The sequence below is a fragment of the Ambystoma mexicanum genome, chromosome 13 (genome assembly GCF_040938575.1).
Source record: "Ambystoma mexicanum isolate Mex_15411 chromosome 13, UKY_AmexF1_1, whole genome shotgun sequence".
Lineage (NCBI taxonomy): Eukaryota > Metazoa > Chordata > Amphibia > Caudata > Ambystomatidae > Ambystoma > Ambystoma mexicanum.
The window spans coordinates 659,466,618-659,493,341 of record NC_090938.1 but is presented as its reverse complement, the minus strand read 5'-3'; the positions used below and the strand labels follow the sequence as shown (position 1 = coordinate 659,493,341).

Below are 26,724 nucleotides of genomic sequence, written 5' to 3'. Positions count from 1 at the left end.
TGGGAGTCCCTGGCTGGAGTTGGGGGTGGGGGAATGAAAGTGGCAGCAAAAGCCAACAGCTGACACTGGCTTAATCGGTCAAATGACGGAATAGGAGATTGGCAGTGCAGGCAAAGGCTTAGCGGACCTGAGATATCCAGGTGAGAGGACAGGAGAGCATGGTCAGATCAGGAGAGGTGTAGAGAGAAGGTTGAAGATGTGGAGGCTTGCTGAGATGAGAGCATCCAAGGTGTGTCTGGCTGAGTGCATCGGAGGGGAAGAATGGTGGGTGATAGTGTCACCGAGGCTGTGGAAAAGTCCAGTGGTCCAAGCAGGAGATTCAAGGTGAATATTGAAGTCTCAGAGGAGAATAAGCCTGGAGGTGGAGGCAAGAAGAGAAGATGGGAGGTCAGAATACTTGGAGAGAGACCGGGCAAGGGGTCCTGTAGATGGTGGCGAGAGTCAACGAGAGGGTTGGAGAGAAACCAAGCCTGCAGAAGAGGCATTCGAAGGAAGAGTAGGTCTGAGTGGGAATGATGGTAGCAGGGACCCATTCAAGGAAGATCAAGGCGGCTCTGCCTTCAGACCGGTTAGGCATGGGCTTAGAAGAGGATCTTGTAGCCCTCAGGTAGGAGTGTGTCAAAAACAGTGACACAGCTGACAGTGAAACACGTCTCGGTGAAAGCGAGAAGGTCAAAGTCTTCAAGAAGGAGACAAATGTCAAAGGAGGGTTTAACAGCAGAGCAAGAGTTGAGGGTAGCTAGGTGAAGCTGGTTGCCACCTTTTTAAAGGTCTTCTGATGAGGGGTACAGGGATGTACTACGCCCGTCGGTGGGGCAGTTGCAAGAGGGGTGGCAGGAGAGGGTAGAAAGTTGATGAGAGACGGAAGACTCCTATCAACGAGGAGGAGATTGGGCTGAGAGCCCTTGGCCATGGCAGTGCCATTCTGATAGACATTAATGATGCATCTAGAGGATGGAAAGCAAGCCACGAATACTTCCCATCTGGTTCCACCAATAATGGGCGACAAAGAGAAAGAGAAAGGGGAGAGGACTTGAGACCATGCGGGGAGTCCATAGGTCTTGAGAGGGAGCAGCAAAGAGAATGGCAGTGATAGTCTGCCTGGAAGAAGCGTTGATGTAGGATTTGGAGACCAGGAGATGTTTTTGTACTTTTTTCATTCCAGGCTTCAAATGAGATTTAGGGGAGGTGATAAAGTAGCAGTTTGAGTAAATAGTGGAGATGGAGAGCACCATCGAAGGAGAGCAGAGCAACGGAAATGGGGATAGATGGACGGAAAACGGCACAATGCGTGACAAAATCACCAGGCAGCCAAGCAGCAAGACAGGCGCAGACATGCACGAGATGTTCCAGGTCACTGAAAACCGGTATTGGGCTGCTACAGCAGCGAGAGGGGGTGAGGGGCCTTAAGGGCTATAGGGCAATGCGCAAGGGTGGAAAGATCAGCGTCTACTCTTGAAGGTGAGGGAGATGCAAGGTGTCCGGAGTTGGAGGCCGCAGTGACTTCAAGCTGATCCAGGTGGCCTTCAAAGGTCAAGTTTCCCGCTGCCTCCAAAACAATGGGTCCTGCAATCAAATCTGAACTGGACTCTGTTGCCAGCCTCTGATCATTGTCAGCGGTGTCATATATCCATTGATATGTCCGCAACCTGTGCAGTAAGGCCAGCTACTCTTCTTCCATTGCTGAAGATTCATATGGGGGTAATTTCCTAATGGTGGTCACCTTCTCCCCCTCTCATCCAATTACTCTGATTGAAACTTTGCTCCAGAGATTTCCCAGACTCCTTTTCTGGTCATATGACAAGGCTCTTAAAGTCATCTGAATTCAGGCAGCGCTCCGGTTAGAGCTGGGCTACTAATGCCCTCTAAATACAAGCAGCACTCCAGTTGTAGCTGGGCTCCTGAGATATCCATCAGATCTCGTCTGCATGGCGAGCAGGCACTGCTGTCACCCCCTTATATTGCACACATGGCAGTATCCACCTCGCAAAGGCCTCCTTCAATAGAGCACAAGGACACCAGTATAGCGTCCAGTGCACAGGCAACCCCCCTCCCCCCCCAATCGGCACAATCCACCAACGTTCCACACTTCCAGGGCAAATGGCGTCTCTGCAACCATAATACTCCAAGCCTGACCCATGTGTATACTGCTCCCCGCTTGTGCTCTGTGCCCAGACTCCCTCAGTGCTCTCTAATATTCAATGACAAACGCACAGTTTACACCTCTTGTCAGCCCCAGGTTTGCAGGGACATCCCCAGCCGTCGTCCTAATGCTGACCGCATACGGGGAGAGGGAGTCCAACGCACAAAGCGCGTCCTCAGTGTTGCCTCCCCGTGTGACATTGGCTTCGCTGCAGGCAAACCTCCCGCAAGACACCCATTGCGGTGCCCATCCCCAATCCTCCTCCATCAGGGTGTCCCAGGGCCCCCCCTTGCTGTTACTGTAGTCATGTCGTCACCCTCCGGTCCTCATGGGGGGTGCACCCGTCCTCACTCGACCCCCTCCTGCGGCTCACTGCGCTGCAGGTTCAGAGCCTGTATTTTGCTTACACAAGCTCAGCCCACCATGCTGATGCTTAAAGGGTCACTGCGCTGCATTAACAGCCGCCAACTCTGTCACAGCTGCTGTCTCCCACTCCAAGGCAACTGCCGAAACGTTGCTGACCACACTCCTCACAAACTACCGGGGCATCGATCTGCGCCCTCAATGGGTGAACCTGGCCCAAACTGCAGCCTGTAACGCCGACCACGCTTCGGTGTACAGCCCAAGGCTCATGGACACTGTTCTCCTCAGAAAAGCTACCGGGCTGGCCTGACACCACCTCGCCACATGGAGCTCAAGATGGTGAGGCCATCTTGTTGAAGCGCCATCTTGTGTTTGGTTCCAATATGTCATTTCTGAATATTGGGTGTTATCCATACTTGATTCAAAATGAAATAACCAAAATCGCAGTTGTTCACCTTGATTTAACAGTGTTATGCCTCCAATAAAGATGGCCATGTGACGTTACTTTTTTGAGGTCTAAATTCTCCAAATTTGGTTTATCTTATGAGTACTACATGGTGTAAAACATAGAACTGATACATTAGACATGACCTATACCATTTGGTGTTATGGCCTTTTTGATTCTTAAGTGTAATAGTGTTTATAATACTGATTTCAATGTTATCATTGAGATGACACTGAACTCTATGTATCTAATCACTGTTCAAGTTTACAAACTCTTACTTTTGTGGGATAATAGTACACATTTGGTTTAATGCTATAACTAGACCAAGACAATTGATCTTCAGTGTGATTTGTGTTCAACATAACAAACCAGTTGCATGCATGTTTTTAGTGCAAATTCTGGTGAGATGTTCCACAATCTATGTCAACACAGAATGTGTTCTCAAGCTTATGAATGTTTTTGTTTTGGTTTTTTTTTGGCATGGACAGAAGCTAACTTATATTTTGTTCTTGGTTTGTCCATTAGTCCGATTTTTCAATTCCCATCTAAAAGGTTCAATAACATTTTCAGTTGGTTTCCAAGTGACTGGGCAAGCACACTACGCTCACCATAAATGTGCAGTGTCCTTTTTGGGGTTGCAAGATTGAAAATGAAGTTATCAAATTCTGAAGTTGTTGCAATGTTTTATTTGCAAGAGCCAGGTGATCTTAGGTTTGTCCCCATTGTAGCGCAACAATTGGCTAATGTAATATATACTCTTGTGGGTTGCCAGAATGTGGCCGTTTTTTTAATTGGTGGTTTCAGTTTTGGTGGGTGACCCGAGAAAGTTGATCTACACAACCAATTTATCTTAAGAGCTATTTACTTAATTTGTTGGAAAAGGGGCCTCAGTGTATCTTTTGGCTTCCTGTTTAATCAGACAATATGGATATCCCCTTTCCTGTAGCCACTCAGAATGGCATTTTCAATAAAACCTCCTGTAGAATGCAATTTCTCTTTTGAGGTAAAAACTCGCTATATGGTCAATTTATTTTGTAAGATTTAGGATGCCTGTGTTCTTGGCATTGTATTGTGATTGGCAGATGTACGAAATAAGGTGTTCAGCACTTTGTTTTTTTAGTTTTAACCATCACATCCAAAAATTAAATATTGCTGAAGTTGCATGTAAAACCTAGAGTGTTATAGGAGCTACACCGATTTGTGAAGTTTTCTAAATGATTGTGGTCAGTGTTTCAAATAAGGACCCCCCTGAGGACAAGAAGAATGAAGCGTTGCATTTATTTCATCAAGGCAAAGTGGCTTTGGATAACACTTTTAGTCGCCTTGGACATTACGAATTCAAGTTTCTCACAAATGGGCCACGGAGCAGTGCTCCGTAGGCAAGGCTGGCTGAAAGCCACTAACTTACACCCTGAGATCCAGTCAAAGGTTATTGATGCTTTCGAGGTTGTGGACCTTTTTTTGGGCAAGGCTGTAGATGAGACCCTACATTCCATAAGGGTAGGCAATGATACAGCGCCTGCTCTGAATATTCTTCCGCAACAGAGGCAGTCCTTTCGTTCTTCCAAGGGCCATTTCTCCAGGCCCGCCAAAGACTACAGGCCAGCGTACCGCCAACCTTCACGAATCAGCACGCAAGGGGCGTACAGAGAATGTTCACAGTCCTACATAGGGGGTACTCAATGTTGGCGTGGAACATCTTCCAAAATGCAAACTACCAAACAGGCCTGACCAGGTCCAGGGCCTGCCTCCCCACTTCAGCACCCCAGTCTGAGGCAGCCTATCCCGGTCAGTCGACGAGTGACGCAACATCTCCACCGACCAGTGGGTGCTCAGCATTGTCCAGCAGGGTCACACCCTCAAATTCTTGGACAAGTGCCCCTCCATTTCTCCCATCATGAGAAAGGAACACCTGTATCTACTCTTGCTAGAAGTTCAGGCCCTGCTACACAAGGGGCGATCTAGGCAGTGCAAAAACATCTCTGGGGCTCTGGACTGTAGAAGTCTCTGGGGTTGTTGGAGGCCCATCCTAGACCTGAGGCAACTCAACACATTACTCAAGTCCCAAATGTTCTGGATGGTCGCATTGCAACATGTGCTTGAACTGGAGCATGGAGACTTCCTACCCTTCCTAGACCTAGAGGATGCCCGCTTTCCCGTTCATCGCAGGCACCAACGATTCAGTTTGTCGTAAATGGCAGACATTACCAATTCAAGGCTCTTCCCTTCGGCCTCAGGTCTGCATGGAGGGTCTTCACAAAGTGCCTAGCTCCAGTGGCGGCCCTTCTACGACGTGCAGGGATCGACGTCTACCGTTAACTAGGCGACTGGCTGATCCACGCCTGATTTCCCCCGCTAGCCTTACAGCACACAGACGATACCATCAGGTGCCTAACTTTGCTGGGATTCTCAATCAACTTTCCAAAATCATGCGTGGTGCCATTGCAGAACACTTTCAAATGGTATTCCTCATCTTTGATTTATCCAAGTCTGCTTGCAGCTTTTTACAGAAATTGTTTTCATAGGGTCAAGCGTCATGCAGCATCGAGTCTTGGTCTTCAACGTCCTGCGTAGCATCCCTTGTGATGTCAGTGCTGGTATATGAAGTACTTGCGCTGACAGTTACCTCAGTTCTGTTGAGACTTGGCTGACTAAGAAAATCTACATAGGAGGGTATACTCTGTTTGTCTCATGGCACAAAGGGGTTAAAAGGACGTCCATCGGGGGGCCTTATTGTAGCGGTCAGGCAGACTCTACCTGTCCATAGCGTAAAAATGATTTTCAATACAGCCAAAGTTTTGCAATTGAAGTTGGCCTGCATACTGGAGGCAGAGAACCTATGAAACTACTGTTGATTAACATATATGCACCACCTGCTCTGTCCAATTTAGATGATATACATGAATGTATTGATAATGTGTCTGTCGTCCTGGCTATCCATCCTTCCCAACTGGTTGGAAATGCCTGCATCCGCAGGCGGGCCAGAAAAGCTGGCTATAAAAGATAGCTGTCACTTTAAGAATTTTGGAAGGGGAAGTGCCTACGTCACACGTGCGTCCCTCCATGTGGGGCGCATGCGTGACGTAGGCCTTGGGCCCACACCTTACCCTCACATCACCAACGTTCCACACCCAGTTCCTATTTTTCCACCTACTAAGCGGGTCGGAATATTTGCTGCGCTGGAACCCCCTTTTTTGGGGGGGTTGCGTTTTGCTGTCAATCCCCTTTTTTTGCTAGTGATGGGTTTTTTATTTGTATTTTTTTCAATTTGTGGTGCCTCCCGCTACGCATGCCATGTGCAACAGATTTCAAGTAGTCCTTTGCCGGAAGCATTTTTTTGTGACCAATTTCCCACCATGCCTGCGTCCGCTTTCTGGATATACATCACCTTTTTCTGTGGAATTCACCCAAGGTTTCTACGGACTTGTCTTCACTCGATGTCCGAGCAGGGGCTGGTACCAAAGACAACCGAAGACTTAGTTTGGAACAGGAGAGAGGCCGACATCAGTAAGAGGGGACTGTACCTTTGGGTGAGTTACTATTTTCGGTACCAGCCGTCGGTACCCAAGGGAAGGGTGCCTCCTCAGTTTCGGAATCTTCACAGGACCGTTCAGGGGAAACCGCCGGCCGGCTCAACGCATCAAGGACAAAATGTCACCCATGATACCTCGGGGATCTGTACCCATCGACCCTATTCCAGAGCCTGTCAAGGTACCAGTGGACAACGCGGACACAGCTCCTCCACCCAAAAACAGATCATTTCAAAGGACTCTGACTCAGATTCAGAGGGGGACACCACTCAGTCACCATCTAAGGTGTTCCATGACATTGTAATTAAAGCCATGCAGGCACTAGAAATCTTTCCAAAGGTTAAGCTTGAAATGGCAGGTGTTTTTGGAAAACTGCTACCTAAGCAGACAAATGTTCCTCTTCCCATGGAATTGTCTGTTCTAGAGCAAGCTCTATCTCGTTGGGGTAAGCCTCATTCTGATCCACTTATCTCCAAGGCCCTAGATAAGAAATACAAGGTGCCTGAGGATGAACCCTTCATACTCATGGGCTGTCTTCCAGCTCAATCGTAGGTAGTTTCAGCTGCCCTTGGCACAAAGGGTAAAGGCCCTTCACCAGCTTCAGTGCTAGACAAAAACGCAAAAGCATGGGAGACCCAGGATAAGAAGTCTTACACCACCTCTACCTTACAACCTAGCCAGGTTAACACTGCTACAGTTCTGGGGGGGATGAAGGGGGCGTTTAATATCCTTAATTCAGAGAATCTTGAACGTTTCACTGACATGCTCCCGCAGGAAGCCGCAGACAAATTTTCATTCCGGATTTCACAGGGCAGAGAAGATGCTTTCAACAGCTTCAAGTCGTCAAAAATCTCACTGCCACAACTGCAAGGGCAGTCACTAGTGCGTTCTGAATGCTTAGGCACGCATATTTGTCTGCCTCTTCCCTTCACCAAGATATCCAGGAGAAAGTGCTTGACTTTCCTTTTGATGGCAAACCTGGTTTGATCCATCTACAGATGATGTCCTACAGAAATGTAAGTCCAGTGTCACAGCAGTTAAAACCCTTAGATCAATTTCCGTGAAGCAGCCATATCACCAACATTTTAAAGCATTTAAACCACATACACAAGGAAACAGTGGTTCTGCCACGTCTGCAAAATGTTAGTACTCTTCTAAAAAAAAAAAAGAAGATATAGACCGAAGTCTAAATCGGGTCCTCCCTCTTCCTCGAATTCTGCTCAAGAGCAAAAGAAGTCTGTTTGACTTCCTTCCAGGCATGTACATACCTTCCGTTCCAACCATCAAGGCTTTCCAACTTCTTCCCTTTTTGGAAAACCAATACAGAAGTGGTGTGGGCTCTAAATATTCAGCATGGTTACCGCCTTGCGGTTCTGGTTAGTCCACCATCCTCTCCTCCAAAGCTCCAAAAATCTTCCCCGGAGCTCCTGGAAGAGATCCAAAACCTCATTGTTCTAGCGATAGTTGGTACCTCAAGAGGAAGTAGGTTTGGGATTTGACTCTAGTTACTTCCTGATCCCAAAGAAATCGGGCAGGATCCGTCCAATTCTGGACCTTTCAGACCTCAACCAATTTCTGTCTCTCGATACCTTCCACATGATAACCATCCCTCAGATTCTGGCTTCTCTTCATCCAAACGATTGGATGGCATCTGTAAATCTACAGGATGCTCACCTTCGCATCCCCATCTACAAACACCATCGCCAGTTTCTGAGATTCACAATAAGGTGGTCTCATTACCAGTTCACATGTCTTCTCTTCGGGCTAAATTCTGCTCCCAGGGTTTTCACAAAGGTTCTGGGGTCAGTGGCAGCCTACCTTCGGTTAAGGACAGTCCAACTATACCCCTACCTAGATGGGCTTCTCAAAGCCTAGTCTTCAGGGGATTAGCTTCAGAAATTGCAAGTAACATGCCATACTCTGTTCAACCTGGGATTCTCCATTAATGTGACAAAATCCCAACTTAATCCCTTGCAAAGGATCCAATTCCTAGGAACAGTTATAGATGCTACTCTATACAAAGCCTTTCCACCCCTGAAAAGGGTGGAAGCCATTCAACAAACCATTGTACAGTTCACTACCCACCAGACCCTAACAGCCTTGTGGTTTCGAAGACTCCTGGGCCTCATGGCCTCTTGCATAAACCTAGTTCTCTTTGCAAGACTCCATATGAGAATGATCCAGTGGCATCTTGCCCTCAACTGGAACCAGCTCTTGGATTCCCAGGAAATGAAAATCCAAATTCCAAAACAAGTTCAGGACTCGCTACTCTGGTGGATCTCCCCAGAGAACCTGTTGATAGGGTTTTATTTTCAACCTCCTCATCACCAAATAGTCATAGCAGACTCTTCAGAGTATGGTTGTGCAGCTCATTGTCTAACAGCTCACGGTTTTTGGTCCTCTCAGGAAAAGGACCACATAAATGTCCTGGAACTAAGAGCCATATTTTTTGCTCTAAAATAATTTCTTCCCTCACTTCAAGGAAAGGTGGTGAATATTTGAATAGACAATACCACTGCAATGTTTATATCAAAAAGGGGGGGGCTTGCTCCTGCACCCTGTGGCTTCTAGCAGAAAATATTTGGCATTGGGCTATTCAAAATCACATTTTCTTGTTGGTGTCCCATCTTGAGGGGAAGAACATCCTTTTTTAAAAAAGAAACTTGTTTTTTTACATAACAAAAGCACAACATGGCTCCACAGGCTGCAACTAATGATCCCTCCCTGCATCACCCACTTCACTTCACCTCTACCCCCCCCAACCCAATAGCAGCCAAATCCACCAACAGTGCATGTGTTTTCTGTTCAGCTAGTGACGTTAGCATAATGTCTGTATCTTCATGGGATTGGGCCAGGGGATGAGACTTGTGATGCAGTTGGTCTCGAGGTGGACATCAGGTATGCAATCTGGGGCCCAGGCGTGGAGCGGTAGCAGTTTTATGAAGCAAGTTTCAATATCTTGACTGTAGGCCACGTCCTTTAGCCAGCATTCCAGCTTGGGAGGGGATCCACGTCACCATGTCATTGCCACTCTCCGTCGCGCTAAAACCAGCAGTAGCCTCGCCTGTCTGCGCCCGAAGGAAGGTAAGTGTCTCGTCAATCTGAGCAGTGCCAGGGTAGGTCGTGGTTCAGTGGGGTTCCGACAATTGCTGCAGTTTTTTCCAGCACTGAGTTCCAGAGTTGAGCTATGTTTGGGCATGCCCACGCTAGATGAAGGAAGTCGGCATCTGGGGATCTGCAGCATTCACATATTGCTGGGGTTGTTGCCCGTTGTGCGTGGAGTTTTGCCGGAGTGTAGTACACTTGATGTACGTAATTGAAGTGTATTTGTTTATAGCGTGTGTTCAGTGATACCTTTTGGGTTTGATGTAGGATGTAGGACCAGTCCTCGTCTGCTATTATGTTTTTCAGGGTTTTCTCCCATCTTCTCTTGGCTCCTGGCAGTGTGGGTGCTGTGTTGTTCAGGAGTGACTAGTATGTTACTGAGACTAATCTACCACTTCCTTGTGATTGTATCACTCTGAAGAAGTTGCCATGTGGGTGGCTGTTGAGGAAATGTGGTAAAGTTGGTTTGGAGTAAGTGGCGTAGTCGGAAGTATATGAACAGGTCTAAGGCGTTGTTTCCGCCTTTGTCTCTAGCATGTTGTGGCATAAGGAACGTGTTGTCAACGAAGAGGTCTTCCGGTGATTTTATTTGTAGCTTGTCTGTCCATCTCAGATACGTTCTCTCCGTGGTTAAGGGAACGCCGGTTATGAATCTTGCCGGAATTTGGATGCCGCTTTTTTGCGCAATTTTTTTCCAGATGGCATATGTAGTATGGACTATGTTTAGCGTTGTGTGAGGTATGCTGAGGTTTCAAAAAATTGTCGTCCTGAGGAGGTATGGGGTTGCCAGAGCTCGTTCGATTTGGACGTGAGGTCTGACAAAATCTGTAGCGTTTCAGTGCCCGAGGAACTGGGCTTGGGCGGCCCAGTAATAGCGTTCCAGATCTGGGAGTACGAGGCCACCTTTTGACACAGGCTGATTAAGTGTGTAGTATGCCACTCTCGCTGCCTTACTTGCCCATATTAAGTGACGTATCAGGCTCTGGATTCGGCGGAGAAACTGTTGTGATAGTAGTATGGGAGTGTTTGCAAAGAGGTATAGGAATTTTGGGAGGATAACCATCTTGACATGGGAAACATGGCCCCAGAGAGTGAGTGAGTGGGAGGAGTTTCCATCTATTTATTTTACTTTGTAGATTTTCCACTGCTGTCCCGTAGTTATCTCGCATGATGTCTTGATGTGATCTGGATAGGAACATACCGAGGTATTTGACTTTCGGCTGTTGCCAGCTGAATTCAAAGTCATCTGCAAATACTTTGGTTGTCGTAGTTAGGGGAAATATGATGAACTTGGAGTGATTGATATTTAGTTTAGAGTGTTAGGGAGAATTCTCCTTCTAGGGCTAATTTCCCTAACCTAGTGAGTCCCCCAGCAGCTTTGCTGGATTTCTGGAGTTTATTTTTTCCACCAGGTAAGAGTGTACAACCTTTTTCCACTCTTACATGTGTTTTGGCCTATGTGTTTTTACTCATTGTGTGATCTTGGGCACTGGAGCACACCACTCCAGGTGCCCCTGTTCTTGATGGGTTACACCGCACCTTTAGTGCAGTAACCCAGGGTTGTCTTTAAGACTTCCCTCTGACTCCATTCCGCTGGGACTGACTACTGTCCCCCAGAGAAAGGTAAAGTTGCCATTTACTTTACATAGTCATTTTTACCACAGACCCAGTACACCCCATCTTACATGGAGTACTGGAAAGGGCTAATCTGTGCCCCTTTTCTGTCTGTACCTCCCTGAGCATTGTTTCGCTCTTTTAACACTTAGACTTGGCTGGTGGCAGTGGTATCTACCCTAACTTTTCTACCGCGATTGTTAGATAAACGTGGTACTGTTCTTGGCTATTATATTAGCCTCAAACATAAACCCGCTTGACCAAATCGTCTTTCTTTTGGCTCTGGTTGGGTTTATTCGCCATTTCTTTTTTTTTAAGTCCTTCTTGTGTTTTACTTTGCGCGGGAAACTTGGTTCGCCTTCTTTGTTCACCGTCTTTTGGCAGGCTTCTGCAGAGAAGCCCTCCTCTTGGCGCCTCGGTGTCTAGGTGGGCTGAATGTGAGGGAGGGGTGTAGTCACCCCCTGCACAGAGTATCCTAGGAAACCCAAGTCGCACTTTGCCATGATTGGCTGAGGTGGTTGCCCCGGCTGGACAAACCCCCCTGCTGCGCGATTGACAGCCAGGCTGTGTGAATGGGGGTTTTGCGCATAAAAGGCAGGTCTCTTGGGCTAGAAGTCAGTCGCCTCTGGAACTCCAAGGAACCGAAGAGAAGCGGAGAGAACGACGGCTGCTGCAACTACCTTGACCCGGTGAAGCCCTGCTGCAGTCCTGAGCTACCTACCCTTCAACGACTAAGAGAAGATCCAGTCCGGAGTCTTCTTCCCTTGAGCCTGGTGGGGATAACCAGCTCATCTTCTTCAGTCAGAGATCTCCGCCGTGGTCGAAATCGATGCACACTGCTGTAGTGGTCCGGATAGCCACTTGCTGAGCCTCTCCTGTTTTTAAGGAGCGCACCTTTTATTCGTTGTTGCTGCTGCCGGCTTCATCCCTGTGTGGTGCAGACCCCCTTCAGACGTCCTCCTTCACAACGAAGCTCCAGGAATCGTGGGTCTGTGGGAAACCAACAGGAACAACTGCCAGGACACCAGCTGCATCATTGGAATAAGGTACTGTGCTCTATTCGAGGAAACTGGGTGAATCCCTTTTCTTCATCTTCAAGGCTCGCCCTTGTCTTCCCTCCTTCTTATAACTTTTGCTTCCGAACATTGACAATATCCAAGTACTTTTGGGCTACACTGAATCGTGAACTGTCTAACGGTGTGATCTTCGGCAACAGGTCTCCGGTGTCACTTAAACCTGGCTCCGACCCTTTGACTTTTGAACTCCTGTTTCTGAGTGTTTCTCGATGTTATCTGCCTAACCTAAATATTGCCTGTGATTTTTGCCTCCAACTCCCTCTGGGTATCTCAGGTGCTAAGTGTGTTTTTGCCCCGGTAGCATTTCATGTCATGGATACGCGTTTATTGAGTAGACCGAACTGTCAAAAAGTGATCGCAACCGTATCCGCGGTATCTTGTTTTGTTCAGAACACCGGTTCATTCAAACACAGGGTACTTACCTTGAGACATACTGTACAAAGTGAATTGGTTAGCTGTAGTATATTTAACGTGTGGTTTTGTTTAAAGTTTAATAAATGTGTTGTGTTTATAACTGATGGTTTAAAGATAAATGTACTTATATTTTTTCCCTGAAACCTTGAGTCCGTGTTTGCTTGAGCTCCAGTAATTGTGGTCGCTTTGTGTAATACCTGCTACTGCTCATATACTCTTGAGATAAGCCTGGCTGCTCTGCTACTGCTACCACTATAACTTAGTAGTATGGGCTTGTACCAAAGGTAAAACTTGTATTGCCACCTGTAGTCTTAATTGTGTGTAGTGGTCCCTAAGGGCACTGCACAGGATTCTGCCTAACAGAGTAGTTGCCGAATTTGATGATTTTACGCATGATAGGGTTTAGGTTCTCTGCGAGGTTGTGTATGAATAGAGCTATGTCGTCAGCATAGAGGGAGATTATCATCTTGTGGGTTCCGACAGCGAGGCCTCTGTGCATGTGGCGGGCTCTAAGGTCGGATGCCAGTGGTTCCATCACTAGCGCAAAGAGCACCGCAGACGGGGGGCAGTCCTGTCTAGTCCCCCTCCATAGTTTTATTTCTGAGGATCTGTAGTCTTCCTGTGGTTTATCTGGTTTATGCAGAAGGATCATGTACGCCTGACCAAGGGTTGGTGGTTGTGTTCCGGTTTCCATTGCTTCTTCGTATACCCTCAGCAGGAGTAGGGCTAGAAGATGCGCATGAGCTTTACAAAATTCGCCTATTAGTCCGTCGAGCCCAGGAGCCTTGCTGTTGGGCAGGTTTTTGATTGCTGTGAGGATTTCTTCCAGAGTGATGGGGACATTCAGTGGTTCTCTCAGATCGGCGCTGGTCCAGTATAGTTCATTGCTCTCAAGATATCGGTGTAGATCTGCTAGGTTTGCAGTATATTTGGTGCTATAGAGTTCTTGATAGAAGGTGCAGAATGTTCAGACAATTTTTTTCCTCTGTGTATACTAGTTCTCCTTGTCTATTTCGGATTCTCTCCACTAGGGTGGGTTTCCTCTCAGCTACTAATAGTTGTGCCAGAAGGTCTCCGGGCTTCTGGCCTTCACCGTATTGACGGAGTTTGTGGCCTCGGGATAGAAACTTTAGTTCTCTTTCGGCTATTGATCTAAAGTTTTCGAGTTCTGCCTTGAGAGCCGCTAGGGATATGGGGTCTTTTGACTGGGTGTATTCTGAATTCCCACTCTTTCAGCTTGGCTTTGCTGGAGGTTAGTTCTCTTCCGATTAGCTTTAATATTCCGTTCTCTTTAGCCAGGCATACTGCCGTAACGTAGCATTTCAGCGTCTCCCAGACGGTGCCAGCTGAGGTGACTGATTCCTGGTTCAGTTCAAGGAATGAGGTTATCTCTTTATGCAGCTCATCCGCAACGACTTGGTCCTCAAGGGGTTAGGGTTTGAATCTCCATTGTGGCCTGTCTTTCCTGCTGTCTGATAAGGTGCATTCAAGGGTGATGGTGGATTGGTCTCAGAGGGTCCTTGGTAGAATTTAACATTGTCCCCATTGGAGCTGGCTCTGTGCGGAGACCAGCAGGTAGTCCAGGCGCGAGTCCGTGTTGTGGACCCAAGAGTGGAAGGAGTTTTCCCTGGCTTCCCAGTGACTGTGTATCCAGATGTCAATGATATTATAGGCCTTGCAGATTTTGTGTACTTGAAGGCTCGCTTTGGAGGGTGGGGCCGTTTCACCCTGGGATTTATCTTTGAGGGATCAGTGGGGTGTTTAGGTCGCCTCCCCATATTATTGTGGCTGACCTTGCAGTTTCTAGATGTGTCATCACCCAGTCAAAATTGTTACCACTATGTGTTTGGCCCGTAGGAGTTTACAAGGACGACCTCGCTTCCTTCAATGGTTCCCAGTACGAGGAGTGCTCTTCCGTCAGTCTTTTTCTGGGGAGATTAGCCTGAAGTCCTCAGAGCAACATTTTTGCAAGCACCCACTACCGCAGGAGACAATGTGGAGGGTGGCACTTACCCTTTGATAATTGGCTTTGTCGAAATCTTTAAGGACATTATCACATTAAAAAGTTAAAGAGCACCAGGCCATAATGGCTTGTCAAATTCTGGTCTAAAGGGGGACCCGGTTGTCTGGGCTTTTCGAGATGCTATATGAGAAAGTTTGTAATGAGTGAGTGGTCCCAGACCTATTGCATTGGGCAATTTTACTTCTCGTGTACGAAAAAGGGGACTGAGAGACCTGAACATTATAGGCTTCTCTCTCTCCTCGATATTACTGGCAAGCTGTTTGCTACATTTGTTTTGACATCAGGGTTATTTGCAAATTGATTCAGGAAGCAGCAACGACAGGTAATCCAGCTATATACCTCATATTTGTTATTTTCAGCTCAGTTTTCTATTCAGTAAACTGTGAAATATTGTGGCATAAGTTGAGAACCTTGGGCTGCCCCATTTGGATTGTGAACCTACTCATTACTCTGCACACTGTTACCGCTGTCCAAGTGTGGCTGGATGATGCTGGGACACTCTCCCCCCGGGGTTGACATAAACATGGGGGTGAAGCAAGGATGTGCCTTGAGTCCCCTGCTGTAAACCTGTATTTGGCAGACCTTACCCCTATACTGGTTACTGATAGTGGCTGTTCCTCCAAAATAGGAGATTCTACTACACCTAGCATTTTATATGCTGATAATCTTGTTGTGATGGATCGCACCATAGCAGGGGTCAAATCCAAATGTAAAGCCCTGACTGAATTCGCTAGAAAAAATGAGCTGGCAATCTATACGAATAAGACTCAGATTATGGTAATTTCAGGAGGAAAGGTACAGAGGGTCCGATTCAAAACGGAACTGGGACCCATTGAACATGTGAGTAGCTATTATAAAGTTATCGAACTAAAAAGGCATAAGGCCCGCCAGTTGACTTATGCCATAAATAATTTTTCAAAATCTACCGCAGGGTTTTCCCTCAAAGGAATGATCAAATTATACGATCAGTGTTTTGCCCCTGATATATTATATGGCCTTGAGGCTTTGGCCATGAGAGATCTAAAGTGTCTTGATGTCCCAGGGGGCAACTTCTGGAGGAATATATTGGCGCTTCCCCAGTCCACATCGATGGCTTATTTAAGACTCGAACTCGGACTGACGTCCTTGAGAATGCAGTCTGACTCATCGTGGACTGTTACATATATAATCAAGGTCTAAACCGAAATGTCCCTTGTTAAATTATACTTGGTTGTGCCTCTGTATCAAAATATAGGATTAACAAAAGAACCCCAGATCACCAGTGTCTTAGTGAAGAAGGTTTTTGAGAAAATGACTTGGTACCTGATTTTGAACTACCTGGTTTTGAACGTGGTACTGGTTATCTAATGTTACAAAACATATTTAAGAAGATGGAACAACACGATTGGCTAAACAACTATCTACATTTGGAAACGCTCCACAATCACATATTCATGATGGGAATTGCCCATAAATATTTAGAAACGCAGTGTTATCAAGTGCCCTAACCCACGTCTACGTAGCTTTATCCTATGCCTTAGAACAAACCAACTCCCTCTGCTTGTGACTCGGGCGCCTATACAAAAATGCCCAGACAATCCCGAATCTGTCTTATCGGCAAAAGACCAGACAAACTGGAAAGCCTACAGCATGTTCTAACCCAAGGTGAGAAACTGGGGCAGAGATATATGTGCTTACTGGGCCAGTTTGTAGGTGAATGAGGCCATCAAGTCTGATCATTTCTGGCACTATTACCTAAACACAGACTCTGATGCCGTTCATGTTGCATTGTTCAATTTATGGACCCAGATAAACCCTTTACTTACGGACTGACTGTAATATACAAGCGACCATGGGCCCAGGTTAATTAAATAATTTCTGTATGCTATTCTGTGTGTATTGTGATGAAACAAACTAATCATGTTCCCATGGTTCCTTGTGCCATTAGCTGATGAGAATAAGACCTATGTGGTAAGACCTACGGGAGGGAGTCCATTGACACACTCGGCAAATCTAAAAACTTTTGATCACTATTGATTATCGTATTTATTAATCTGTTCCATTTTATTTGTATGCTTGCTACTCTGTGAATCCTCTTTTTTTCGTTTTAAGTCTTTAAATACTTAATCATTCTTGTATATAGATAAATTAATTTACCTTTCAAACTTAAGATTATTATAATATTCTTCGAACAAAACCTCGACATGAAGACCGGTTTCAAACGGTGTGCGAACTGTGGGGCACAAATGTCCATAACAGACCCTCACCACGTCGGACTGCAGTGTTTGGGGGACAGGCCAAAAGGTGGACCACTGTGGATCATGTGAATCTAGGACTGTCAAGGCCTTGCAGGAAAGGAAGGGGAAACCTGATGCAGGTAAACCTTTTCCCAAATCCCCATCCATAACAAAGTAGTTTTCCGATTCGAGGGAGATTTCCCCTGAGATCAAATGTCGAAAACATCAGACGATCGAGGTCCTGTTCATGGTGCTCGTCGTCGTCTTCTCACAAGAAGAGTAAGAAACTGCGTCACAGGTCCTAGTCTTCCTCTCCCGAAAAGTTTTGCTCTCAAAGTAAACCTTGACTCCTGCAGAATGGGAAAGTTTCTGCTTAAAAATGCTTCATGTTTTTCAGATGCAATCTCCGACGAATGTCCCTCTCAAGGAGTCTCGGAAACAAAGCCATCCCTCTGCATCTGACAAGACCAGTAGCGAGTCTTGTTTCTCTCCTTCTCGCATGCCTCAGAGCCGGGACAAGGGGCTCCTCGACACAAGTTGATGTAGTCTTCTTCAACACATAAGAAAAAGCCTGTCTGCCCCCTAAAAGCCTTCATCTCAGATATCGGAGCCCACTTCAAAGGTATCGAAGTAGTCGAGCTCATCGCCTGAGCCTTTGAGGCATGTTATCCACTTGAATCCATTGAAGCAATTTAAACTATTGGTGCATTCACTGACTGCTTCAAGGAAGAAGTCGAAGCCCTCAACGCCTTGTACACCATCGGGGCATTCACCTCCTCCAAAGTCTGTAAAGCCAATTGTTGAACCGACTAAGTCGTTCAAACCCATGCCTCGCCGTGATTTCTTCAGGCAAATGGGATCCATCTTCGAGGAAGATGAAGAGGAGGATCGAGCTCTGTTTTGGTTATGAGTTTGGGACACCAAATGTTACATATGAACTCATTTCAATGGATTTCTTTTCTCCCATAGATTCCTCATCTTGATGGGTATCGATCATCCAGCTCTGCTGCTCCGGAATTGACATCAGGCGTCATGTATATATAGCATGTCACTATGCTGCATGCTTCATTTCCTTTTTTCCTCAAGCATGCACGCTTTATCGGGTACACAACTTGAGTTTACTTGACTTTCTTTTTCGACAAATTGCACATTTTCTACAAAAAAACCTTCATGCAATGTCGTCTCACCGGGTTTCGGACTTGAAGCGATGCTGCAATTGCGAGGCAAAATGTCAGTGACCGACCCTCACGACGTCTGTTTGTGGTGTCTGGGTGGTGTTCATGAAACGGAGGCCTGCACATCATGCGCAAAGATGCAGCCAAAATCACTACGTGAGAGGGCCGGGAAACTGGCCTTGGCCCGACCGTGCGCCAAGTCTCTGGCGCGGTCGTTCATCTGGTCCTTGGAGGCCGAGACTGAGGAGCCCACCCCCGACAAGGCTATAGAAACGACATTGCATGCCGACCAAGAAATTGTCCTATTCCTAAGTCCAGCTCGTCATCAGAACAAAGTAACCCGACCACTCTGGAAGAGTGGGAACGTTTTAAAACTTCCATGATCAAAATGTTTAAAGAGCAAGCCACTGTAGGTGCGGCTCCAGCCCCCGACCAGCAGGCTTTGACAGCAAAAGTGGCGCTCAGTGTTCCCGACCCCCAAGCCGGTCACTCTGTCGACAACGTCAGAAATGCCTTCTGGTGTCGCGCCTAGTAGACAGAAATCGGCAGAAGGCAGAGGCCCGAGGCATCCATCGGTCGTCAGAGTGCCCCTCGGCTCCAAGAGAGCCATCGGCATCGAAAGCCACTTTGGCCTGGAAGCCTATTCCGTCGGTGCAGAAGTCATGATGCAGAAGATCACTGGCCTAGACAAAAGGGTTGAAGAAGCTGAAAGTAGGATAGCGGACGTGAAAACAACTCTGTGTGAACAGAACTATAAGATTGTCGAAGGAATAGACATGATTGTGGCACTTAAATCCTGGTGTGAGGTGCTGGAAATGAAGCAGGAGGACAGTGAAAATCATTCCCGATGGAACAATATCCCACTACGTGGGATACCTTTGGCCATCCCTGACTCTAACCTGGAGGACTATGTGGGTAACCTCTTCCGCTCCATTCTATCCCTCCCTTCTGATACTCCAATGGAACTCCGATAGAGTCCATCGCGCTCAAGCAAAGCATCCCCAAGCCTCCCTCCCCACAAGCCGGCTGGGGAGAGTATGGAACATGATTCATATCTTCCCACTCAGGAGCACAGAGGCAGCAGGTGCCGGGATCCGGATCACACCACCCCCACAGGACCTGATACGGACTAATCTTCTAGAAGATATAGGCCCACTCAGGGAGGAAAACACCTTGACGCCCCGAAAGGCCTCACCCTGCGGATGAGAGGAACTGGGTCTCAGGAGAGATATTGAAGATGTCAAGCACTTCTCTCAGATGTTTAGCCAGGCAGTTTCAATGTAATTGAGGTTGGTCGCTGGGAGGCGGTAGTTGGTAAACCCGATCAACTATGAGCTTGCTCAGTTGGTTTTATTTGTTGGGATTTGGGGCAGGGGGGAATGTTTTGAAGAGCGTGTTTGTGGGGAGGGGGGTTAGTTGTTCATGGGTGTGTGCAAGGCAGTTGGGGCAGCGTTGATGCACTGTAGGAGTACCACATAATTACAGGTTTGGGGACAACGGGATTGGAGACTGGAGGGGTACGTACGCACCTCAATTCCCTCCATAAAAGATAGCTCTCAGAGAGATCTGGTCCTTGTGACTTGGAACCTCTAGGGCCCAATTTCCCAGGGAAATGGAAATCTGTAGCTCAAAGGCTCTCTGAGGTAGAGGCGGATGTGGTCTTCCTACAGGAAACTGACCTGCTGGCAGCGAACGAGCAAAGAATCCGGTGCCCATATTTCACAAGTTGTTTATTTGCCGCTGTCGGGGCAAAAAAACAGGGTTTAGCAATCCTACTTAGCAGGGAGGTCCCGATTAATGGGATTAAAACATTTTGCCACCCTATGGATAGATTTATTATGGTAAAGGGTTATCTGTTCGAATAACCCCTCACCATTATTTCTATTTACTCCCCCAACTCTTCACAATCTCTATTCCTGCAATCTATCACTCCAGACATTGTATCTTTTGCAAAGGGATGACTTATAGTAGGAGGTGATTTCAACCGAGTTCCAAACCCGGAGGTTGACAAAACCGTACAACCAACCAGGGAGGACTATTTGAAGGCAGTGGGGTTTGCAGACTTTCTTAGAGAGTTGTGGGGTGATAGACTTTTGGAGATTGGCTAATCCCGGTCTCTATGATTACACATTACACTCGCATGTTCCCAGGGGCTTCTCTAGGATCGACCTTCGCCTCATGTCTGGGGAATTGTTCCCATGCTTAGAAAGAATCAACATACCCAGGGTACTTTCGGATCATGCCCCAGTTCAAACTGGTATCCGTGCACCAGGCTTTATGAGCCGAGCCCCAAAAGCCTGGAAGTTACAGGACTTCCTCATGCAGGATCTAGTAATCAGGAATTAAATCGTGCAAGCCCTCACAGCTTATTTCAGGGAAAACTCGTCGGAAGAAACCCCCCCTATCAATTATTTGGGATACAATGAAAGCGGTTCTTAGAGGGGACTGTATAGCAAAGCGTGCGGAACAGCTGAGGCTATGCTTGCTACAGCAGGAGAAATAAGAGCAGAAAGTTGGCTCCCTAGAGCACACTCGCAAGGCCTCCCAATCGAGAAGGGCGTGGGGGAGCTGGGGAAGGCTAGATCACAACTTGAAATGCACCTAGCGGACAAATCGGCTAGAGTACTGGCCTACACAAAACAATTGTATAATTCCAATAGCAATAAGGCAAACTGTTTACTAGTATACAAACTAAAAAAGGCACTTACTCTTAATAACCGGGACCTAAAAGGCAATGAGGGGGCCCGACTCCCCACAGACAGTGAAATATTCCAAGCCATGGTAGCCTACCACTGGGAGGTTATCTTGGGGATTCATATTGAAGAAGTAGAACAGAACAACTTCCTAGCCTCCACCCCTGTGATGCTGGAAATGCATTGGAGGGACAGGGCCTCCATGTCCTTGTACTGAAGTCCCTTATGTGTGTTCTGTGATGTTTTCTGCACAGGAGTCCAATTGGGACTCCTGGGAGTGCAGCTCTTCCTCTTTTTGGTTGTGGTGAACAGAGACCCTTGTGATACCCTTATGGTACCCCTACTGTATGTTTTTGGGCACATGCGTGTGGTCCACACAGCAGGTTATGAGCTGGTGGCAGCTCCATGCTGAATTTGACGGGTGCTCTGAGTATCCTCCCTTTTAGGATACCCAGGCCCTGCCATAGGAATCAGTGGATTCCTGATAGGAGACAAGATGGCCCCTGGGGCCTCTTGCTTTCTATTGCCTGTTATCTTGTTTTCCCAAAGTCCTGACAAGCCCTGACTCTGTCCCTTCCCCTGACTGGCTGTTTGGTGAAAGAACCATATATGGTATTGAGGGGAAGTCCAGGCCAGACTGGCTGGAGCCTTCCCAGTGACTGTATGTTGTGGGTACACCCTTGGGGTGGGACCTGTGTGAATAGTGTGTGACCAATACACATTCTATGTTATGGGTATCTGGTTTCTTTGTGTGTGACGCAACGAATGAGACAGCCCTGCCTGAAACTGACATGAATGAAGCGTGGTGTGCTGAAAGGTTGGGTTCTTGTCTCAATCCACATTCCTTGTTAGGGTGTCTGGGTAGAAGTGAGTACCCAGAATGCCTGTGAGCCTGATTGCCAGGCATGAATCCCCTTCTGCCTGATTGGCTGACTGTGCTTGGCTTAACAGAGTGAATGAGGGACAGATGTGTTAATCTGGGGACTTCCCACTTCCCGATTTGTTCAAAGCTGAAGTTGAAACTTGAAGCTGCTTATCCTTGAAGCCCAGCTGGAAGAAGAGCAGCTGCTGCTTTCCTTTGACCCAATCTAAAAATTGTCGTGTCTGTTGAGGACTGATCCAAGAGAGGACCTGGCTAGGAGACCTCTACCCGAGGTATGAGGGAACATTGTGCAGAAGCTGATCTTGAAGTAAAGCAGCAACACATTGAGGCTGTCGAAGTCCACTGCCGTTGACTGGAGTTTGGAGGATTTCCGTTACAGCTGGAAGCCAGTCGAAGCATGTTGCCCAGAAGCGGGGACAGCTTGACGCAATGCTGCTCAACCACCGGAGCCACCATGCTCCACCTTGTCTAAGAACATTGAACGAAGGGCTCCCTTGCCATCACCGTTGACCACTTTGTCCCGCCTGAGAAAGTCAAGGTCGTCGACCGAGGAGAGTCCACTGCTGTTTCCCACCACACAAAGTCCATGAAGATGCTGACGAGTGAAGATCCGAAGTCCAGCCAGTGTTCGAGTCCTGATTCACAAAACTATCCTGATGCCCCCTGCTGGGACAATGTTAATGAGTCCTCTTTGCAGCACCAAACTCTTTGCACCGAGGTGGACCGCACGCCTCATCTTCACAGGACTTTCACGATCGATCGTTGAAGAGCACTGCAAAGGTCGAAGTTGCCGTCTCGACGCAAGTGTTCACATTTCTTCAAGGAATATCGGCACCCTGTGGCTCATGCTTTAAAGGGTGTCCACCCTCGAGGGATCCTTCGACGAACCGTCGAAGAAACACTTCTAACTCTGGTACATTGAGGTAGTTGAACATATTAACCAGGAAACAAGACTTTTTAAACATTAATAGACTGGGCTTGTTCATACTCTTTATTACAGGTTGCCCAGGGGGGGCGGGGGTGGGGGTCCTCACCTAGAACTGTCTTAGTAGCTAAATATCTATTCTGCCACTGTTTTATCTACCTTGTCTTCCTTCCAATGACCTATGCTGTTATACATTGCTGCATGATTTGTATGCCGCCATAACTGTCAGCAATTGATGCATTTTAATGGAATCAATAGCAAAGAGTGGTACCACATAGACATTGTATATATTTGCCATATTAAAATTGCCAGAGTAGAAAGTCTGTTATTAATGTATATATCTTGAACCCTATTTGTATATAAAGATCTGTGTTAGCACATAACATAGTGTGTGACCATTCCTTTGTGGGGGCTAGGGTATTACACTGTACTTAAGAACCAGCCTGCATCACCTGAGAGCTTAAGCCTTGGTTGCTCATCCATACTACCATAAAGAGAATCTTGGATGGGGTGCTCTGTGCTTCTACTCTGCCATATAGAGGGAAGTAGTACAGCTACCCCCCTCCAGTCTTTACAACCCCCCTATGTGAATGGTTAGCACCCTTGAAGGAGCCCATCTCTGCGGAGGAGGTAAAAGGAATGATAGCCTCCTTGAACACAGCCCCAAACCCATACGGGTTTACAGCTCTCTTTTATAAAACGTATGCCCACATCCAGTTGTGTCACATGGCCAATCTGTAGAACTCAATCCTGACTTCTGCCCACATCACCCCCACAATAATGATCCCGAAACCGGGCAAAGACTTTGTAGCTCTTATAGGCCAATTGCCCTGATAAACAACTATGCAAAGATCTTTACCAAGATCTTAGCAACCAGACTGGTGAATATCATACCTAAACTAATTCATCCGAACCAAACAGGACTTGTCCTAGGACGCACCACACATGACAACGTGAGGAGGACTCTTAACATGATTGAATGTGCTTCCAGATCAGGGGAGGAATTGGCAGTAGTCTCCCTAGATGCATACAAAGCTTTTAACCTGGTGAACCGGAAATAAATACGCAAAGTACTAGTCTTTTGACTTCGGCCCGAAGTTCACTAAATGGGTTTTTAGACAACTACCAAAACCCACTCACAGCTTTAAGAATCAATGGCCACTGGTCTCAGGAATTACTGATATTGAGGGGCAACCGACAGGGTTGCCCCTTATCGCCACTAATATTAGCCCTCATAATTCGCGGCTAACCTACAATCCAATCCAAAGATAAAAGGGATACGGGTGGGACCAATCCACTATAAATTATCGGGTGATGTGCTCCTCCCCTTAACCCACCCATAATCTTCCCTGAAGGAGCTACGGGAGGACATGTCTAAATTTGCAGGGGCATCAGGATTCAGAATCAATTATTACAAATCTGTTGCCATGGGGGTAAACATCCTGAATGAAAGTCGAATGACCGTCGCAGAGAACAGCCCAGTCCCATGGGAGGGCTCACGCATTTCTCATCTAGGAGTCCAAGTCCTAACTGATGTCAACAGAATATACAGAGACAATTTCCTGCAACTGCTCAAGGAACTTGGCAGCGACATGACTCGCTGGCATAAGCAAGAGATATCGTGGATGGGTAGAATCGCGGCCCTATAAATGTATTTAGTTCCCAGGTTCCCGAGTCATGTCGCTGCCGAGTTCCTTGAGCAGTTGTGGGAAGTTGGCTCTGTATATTCTTTTGACATTGGGGACTTGGACTCCTAGATAAGAAATACTTTTCTTTCCTTAGCACTACCAATAATAATTCCTGACAAAAAATTGGAGGAATGCAAAGGGAAATGTTGATTTGTCTGGGGGAGGAAAAAACCATGAGTAGCAAAGAGAATTATGCTTAGGGGCACACCAGTGGGAGGCCTGGGGGGTGCCTGATATAACTAGATACTACTTAACAGCACATCTCTCACTCAGTTGACAGGACGAGGTGCCCCCCCCCCCCGCCACCCCCAAGGTGGATGAAGGTGGAGGAGGTATGGAGCCCAGTCCCTCTTGATGCTCCCACACCTAGAGGAGACTCCCTGGGCAGGCGAAGGGGGCATATTGCTTTCCACCAGAAACACCATCCGTAGCTGGAGAAGGGCACTGATGCACTGGGGAACCAGAGGCTTACTAGGTCCTCTCATCCCAATCTGGCACAACCCAAACTTCACCCCGGACCTGGATCCGAGGGGATTTGCTAGCTGGATAGAGGGTGGTTTGACACAGGTAAAATACTATTTTGAGAATGGGGCGCCATTAACTTTTGAGCACTGCAAGATTAAGTTCAACCTCACAGAGCGAGAAAGGTTCAGATATGCAAGATTGAGGCATTGGATGTCCCAACATAACATGAAAAAGAGGGGAGGCAGGGAGCTCAATACCTTGGAACTTACCCTCAACTCGGGGATCCTCGGGCAAAGTTGCAACATTCTATAGGCTCCTTGATAGAACTAACCCATAGAAGAGGGAAGACTACATGCTCAGATGGTAGAGAAACCTGGGCAGGAAGCTGGAGACAGAGGAGTGGTCACAGGTCTGTATCCGCACACTTAAAAGCTCCAGATGAACTACAAATAGAGAGGGTGCAATTAAGGTGCGTTATCAGTGGTATCTCACCCCAGAAATATTGCACAACAGCAACCCAGCTATACCACCTCAATGTTGGTGGGGATGTGGGACGACTGGAACATTTTTCCACCTGTGGTAGTCATGTGATCAATCTGAGGTTTCGGCAGGAGATTCAGTCACAGATGAAGCAAATCACGCACCGAACAATTCCGTGGGACCCAGAGATAATATTGCTGGGAGATGCAGGCAATGGGGTCTTCCCCTTAATGGGCCATATGGCAGCATTAATCACACTCCTACTCACGGCAGCCTACTCACGGCAGTGGAAATAACAGTAGCCCGCCTCTGGAACTCTCCAGTGGAGCCAGCAATCCACATGTGGGGGATTGTCCCGGGAGTATAGCTCAGCGGCAACATGCTTGCCTTGGAAACAAGACGACACAAGCAACACATGTTCGAATCCCGTGCCCGCGCTTAAACCTCATATTATTAAGCACGTTATAAATACGCAACTAAGAGAAATATGTTCCTGTAACAGCGCCTCGATGCCCACGGGCTGTGTAAGCGCTTTAAAAATGCAAATAAATAAATAAATAAAATGTTGGGACACTGATGCAGCAAAGATCACTGCGGTGCACCTAGGGACACTTGGGAAGTTTCAACACACCTAGTCTCCCTTCTTCGAATATGCAGAACGGTATCTGGGATTTCCACACAAGCCACCAAACCTCAGATAGTGCTAAAAAAAAAAACGAAGGGAGGAACATTGAGAATGTATGTCAATGGCAGCGATCTGCTGAAAATAACCGGCACTTTTCCCCTTCTCTTACCAATCCCTCTTCTCCCTCCCTATGCTGACATCCCCCGCCACCCGTACTGAAAAACTATGTATGCTATCAACACTGCGATTTATTTGTATTTATTTTATTGCATTTGTTATACGCAGCCCTACAGATAAGGTGCGTATCTTGCCTCTATATGCATGTAATTATAGCCATTACGGAGCATTTAATTTTCTTCTGCGTACCGTTTACGCTGTATTTATTTTCATTAAAAAGCATACTTTCCTCCACTAGATGGCAGTAGAGGGCAATAATCTCCATATCTGAGTGTATTACACAACTTCTTTAATTAAATCACTGAAAGTACAGTGGGGTTATCTAGATTTTTGGGACTTCTAGTTTACCATTCAGGCTTAACATGTTGATGTAAGGATTTACATGTTGCCATGTGGTGTTATGCAATTTGTGTTTTTGGAAGTAAACTCTTTAAGACATCATTACTGTAGGCCTTCGGAAGGGAGTAGGCCCCGAGGCATACTGCTCCGCTCTCTTCACACCTGGAAAGACCGAGGTGAGGAGAATGGGGGTCCAGAGCACCCCTAAACAGCCAGGAGCGGAAATAAATGACCCCCGCTCCCTCCTAAAGGGCTGACAAGCCCGGGTGATAGCTCTTCATGTCCAGGAGAGTCGCCCCATCCATTCCCAGAGTGCTGGTGAGCCTTGCCAGGCTTGGCACCACA

General features: G+C 47.1%; 1 protein-coding gene across 1 annotated transcript in view; it reads left to right on the top strand.

Annotated features, from left to right (window-relative positions):
• NPEPPS (aminopeptidase puromycin sensitive) overlaps nt 1–26,724 on the top strand; it is a 1,690,513-nt gene that overhangs the window by 1,370,424 nt on the left and 293,365 nt on the right. The gene's annotated exons all lie outside the window — the stretch shown is intronic.